The sequence below is a fragment of the Macrotis lagotis genome, chromosome 2, assembly GCF_037893015.1.
Source record: "Macrotis lagotis isolate mMagLag1 chromosome 2, bilby.v1.9.chrom.fasta, whole genome shotgun sequence".
NCBI classification, from domain to species: Eukaryota; Metazoa; Chordata; class Mammalia; order Peramelemorphia; family Peramelidae; genus Macrotis; species Macrotis lagotis.
Window position 1 is genome coordinate 59,590,149 of NC_133659.1, and position 4,989 is coordinate 59,595,137.

Consider the following 4,989-nt stretch of genomic DNA (forward strand, 5'->3'; position numbering starts at 1 on the left):
AATCTCTCAATCCTCAAAATAGGCAATAATTCATTTAGTATTTACAGGGCAGAGGTACAAATCCTCACTCTGCCACCTAGACGATTTTGAGGAAGTCACATAACTCCGTTTTGTCTTCAGTTTGCTATTCTATATGAGAGGGTTAAATTAGGTCTTTTCCAGTTCTAAATCCTCTAAACCCATACGTTTGTGATCTTGAATTTCCACGTACTTCTGTGTATCTTGTTTACTTGCTCTCCAGACCTTTTCCCCCTCTCAGTTAAATCAGACATCCCAGAATTTATGTTACCATTTTCTTGGCCCTAGATTCACAGCAAGATTTGAAGGCATTTTAAACCTGCCTTAGGAGGTGTCAAACACTATTCCAACATTGAGGACATTTATTTATATTTTCCACTTTATGTCATATGTTGGTAACATTTCCTCCATTTATTTTGTTTCTCAAGTCATAGAAAACTTTCTAACAGAGCATCAATTTCCTTGGAGTTGAGTTTTTTGATTTGTCCATGAAATGAAAGTGTGTGTTCCCTCAAGAACATCTCTAAAATTCCTCAAGTCTGTAATGCTTTGATTGTTTTCCAACCCGTTCTCTGGACTAGTAATTTATCTTTGCCACTTGTGTGCAGACTTCAGAAGTAGTATGATTTTTGAAAAGCTGACCACAATATAAGACTGTACTCAAGATTTTAAAAATCAACTCATTGTGAAATATGACTATGAACTCATTCAAAGTCAGGGATTTTCTGTTATCTGATGTGTCTAATATTGTCCCAAATAAAGCTCAAGATGATGCTTTAAAATTCTATTTTCTCCTGCTTGACTCTTTATCTGCCCTTGCTGATTGCAGTATTGTTTCTTGAATTACTAAAAAGCATATGTGATCCTTGCAACATTCACACCAATAGTCAATAAACCTTTCTTGTGTCAACTGTGGTGCTAAGCAGTGTACTAAATCAATTTTACATTTATATTTATTGTTCTATACAAAATTCTCAAAATTACAGCAGAGGAATTTAGCATGCAAATGGCACTAGTAAATCTGAATATGGCATGTACCAATGGAATGAGGCTAGAGCCAAGGCACCATATGACTCCAGAAGATGCCAAGAAAGTTAAAAAAAAAGTCTTACTGGAGGCATAACGGTTCCAAAAAAGTGGGAAAGGATGCCTGAATCAGTTTCTATTAAAAATAATACAGGGAATCAGACAAGAAATTTGTCATCTAGGGGTGGCTAGGTGGTGCAGTGGATAGAGCACTGGTCCTGGAGTCAGAAGGACCTGAGTTCAAATCTGCCCTCAGACACTTAACAATTACCTAGCTGTGTGACCTTGGGCAAGCCACTTAACCCCATTGCCTTGCAAAAGCCTAAAAAAAAGAAAAGAAATTTGTCATTTATAATAATAAGGATTCTTCTTTTGGTGTGGTTTGTACTAGACAGTTGCTGAAGTTCCTTCCAAATTCAAAATTCTGAGTTTTATTTTAGTAGGTTCATATCTTTCCACTTTCCCTTCTTTCTACTTCCCAAGTGTCCACTCACCACCCTTTCTTATTGAATTTCACTTGGACAATTGTAATGCCCCACTGATAGATCTTCTCCAATCAAGTCTCTTCTCCCTTTAATCCATATTAAGTTCAGTCACAAAAGTGATATTCTTAAAGCACAGTGCTGACTCTGTCACTTCCCTGCTCAATAACTTAAAACTCTAATGGGTCTCTATTTGTATGATCAAATACAAACTCCTCTATTTGACATTTTAAATCCTCCAAATGGAATGAGGAAGATGGAAGATACCAATAAAAACTTGAAACAAAAGTTGAGGAAGCATATAATCAAATTAATGAATAAATAGATTGATCATCCAATGGTGGCATGATCTGTTGCTACTTTTGTCTGTTCCCTAGACTATGGAAGTTAAATCAGAAACCAAAGTTTACATATGAGCCCTGCAGCAGCCTCCAAAGATATTACACTGTTTCATGATTATTTTGCACAAAAACATCTGCAGTGATTTCTGCTGTGGTGCCTCAGGGTGGTCCAGTTCTCTGCTGAGATGAAATGGAAGAATGTTTAGCCGCAGAAAGCAGTCTCTTTGAGGAAGTCCTTCAAAAATATGGAAAAGATCTCTCTGACACCCAGAAAGATCTTCCATGGAAAATCATTGAATACTAATATATGTGGAAAACATCAGACAGGCATGTCCAATAGGCAGCTGAAGCAGAAATCAAGTTAGAACAAGTGCATAGACCTAACCATATAACAAGTCAAACTCAAATCAAATTAATATAAATAATGCCAAGACTATATTGTAAATAGCATAGGATACTGGGTCAGAACCCAGAAGGCAGCCAAGCTTATGAAAGCTACTATGACACGGTCTTACCAGTGGTATTCTTGGATCCCCCTAACACACAGTGCATTTTCTATGAATCTTGCTGGCTATACTAGAAGAAATATGGTGGCTTGAAAATGTCAACCTAAATTAGATGGTGAAGAGACCAGAACCAAACCCCAATAATATGAGTCCTCATGGCATCCCTGTCCAGAACAATGGGAGTCCAAAGTTTGTTATGAGGATAAAACAAGCCGAATACTTATATACAACCAAATTGAGAAGGATTACTAGGCCTCTGTGTTGATATACATGGCATCCTTGGCATGCAGCATGATACCTTTATATGACTATCAGCAGTGCTACTAACAAAGAGGACTATACTGCTCAGTTATCAAAGTATCCCAGAGCTCACTGATATTAAAACAAGTGGTGTGAAAACCTTTGGAAGGACTCCAGTATTCAAGACTCATCCCTGTCTTTCAAAGTCATACCCCATAAAAAGTCTCTCAGCAACCTCACTCCTGCCAAATCAATTTCAGTCATCAAAAATGGGACCCCAAAAGTCCTTTGTCAAGAGAAGTTATGAAGAACACAATGGCACGAATGGGACCAAGCCAAAATTTTCTGCTCAGTGGGAAATCCCAACAAAAGTCAAATTCATCGAGGATCTGTGTCTCCAGTAAAAATGAAGAGGATAAACTGGATCAGTCCTCTAAATGTCTAAATGATGTGTTTTACACACCCACAGAGGAAAAGAGGAAAATCTGAAAGTTTCTTTCATCTTCTGAAGTAAAGCAAGCTACCCATCATCCTCCGACCAAGCCAGTCCTTCTGGCTCAGGCAGCAGCAACTGCCAGTGAATAAGGAGCCCATCATCTCTGAGGACTAGTAGCCCTTTGGTCTTTCAGAACAGTATCTCATCCTCTGGAGCTATTCTGGATTTGCCCAAAAACCATTTTTTTCTATTGCCTTGCTGAGATACTGAAGAGGGGAGAATTTGCAAGCAGTGATATGCCTATTTTAACTCCTTTAAGGAACTTGACTACCTCTGTGAACATAAACTGCTTTTGCCTGAGCATTCTCATTCTTTTTTTTTTTTTTTTTTTTTTTTTTTTTTAGGATTTTGCAAGGCAATGGGGGTTAAGTGGCTTGCCCAAGGCCACACAGCTAGGTAATTATTAAGTGTCTGAGGCCAGATTTGAACTCAGGGACTCCTGACTCCAGGGCCAGTGCTCTATCCACTACACCACCTAGCTACCCCAGCATTCTCATTCTTATCTCTTTTAGTCCTCTCTCTTCACCCCTCTGCTATACTCTTCCTCCTTTTACCTTCTCTTTTTCCCTCCTTTCTTCTTTCCTCTCTCTTACTCCTTCCTCTTTCCTTCCATTACCCCTTCTTTTTCTTTTTAACTTCTGTACTCTTCCTTTCTTCCTCCCTTCTCCCCCCCCACTTCTATTTTTATTTTTGTGTAGCCTCTCCTTCTTGCCTTTCCCTGCCACTGGCAGAGGACCCTTTTCCATATTTGGACACATTGGAAAAGAAGTGGTTTAATTTATTCAGAGAATACAATGCTTTCATATTTATCTTTTTGTTTACTTTTTGAATGAAGACTTGAAATCTTTTGTGTCTCTCTCTCTCTTGGAACAAGCTCTGTTGGGCCTCTGCTTCCATGAGACTGTGTTGTAAGCAGCAGCAAAGGTCAGATTACCTATAACCCTATTTCCCTAGCTTCCCTTCACTACCTTATCCACCCAAGTCCACACCTTAGAGGATTTTAGTCTTGACTTAGCATCAGTATTTTGGATACGATGATGTCCTTAGTTTAAAGGATTTGGTTTGCTAAATTACATTACTGAACAATTTCCATTTGGGAGGGAATTTAATGTCTAATTAGATTTTAATTTGAGTACATCTTGTCTCCCAAAGTCATGTCTTTTCATCAGAATCTGTTTGTGTTCTGTATTTGAAGGCCTGCTTGGTTTTTCTCCTATGTCTTCACTATATGAGGCATTTATGAGGAAAAGAAATCTTTATTGTGTTTGAACAGATGCAAACTCACACTTGCATTGTGTGTTGATTTGTACATACCTCTGCCTCTGACTGACAAAGCATTGAATAAAGCCCTTAATCACTGGGTGGCTATGTGACAGACAGGCCAGGGGACCACTGTGTTGAATTCATTCCAGGTGATAAGGTTTTTTTGTCCACTTACTGGCTGTGTCAGTCATGTGGAAATCCTGAGGCAAAAATCAAGACATTTCCATTCCTTTCCTTATAATGCATATAAATTCACTGATGGAGCTTTTGTGAAAGAAAAAACTCTCTGGATGGAGTCAGAGGATCTGAGTTCAAATCCCATTTTTGAATACATTTTGGCTATCTATATGACCCTAGACAAAAAAATAAACATAATTTTCCCGGGTCTGTAAAATGAAGTGATCAGACTTGATTGCCTCTGAAGTCCTATGTCTATTGTTCTTTACCTAAGCTCCAATGTGATCAAATTGACTTAGTGATCTTCATATGTACATTCTCTGTTGTTCTGCCTTTCTGCTCATTCTGAAACATACTTCCTGCCTCTGCCTTTTAAGATCCTTCATTTTTTACTAATGAAAGGTCACACCTCTCACATGATGCCTGTCCTGTTCCTACCT

General features: G+C 38.4%; 1 pseudogene; it reads left to right on the forward strand.

Moving 5' to 3' along the window:
* Window positions 1-1,863: 1,863 nt before the first annotated feature.
* On the forward strand, window positions 1,864-3,198 carry LOC141511875 (metastasis-associated protein MTA1 pseudogene; annotated as a pseudogene).
* Window positions 3,199-4,989: the final 1,791 nt, after the last annotated feature.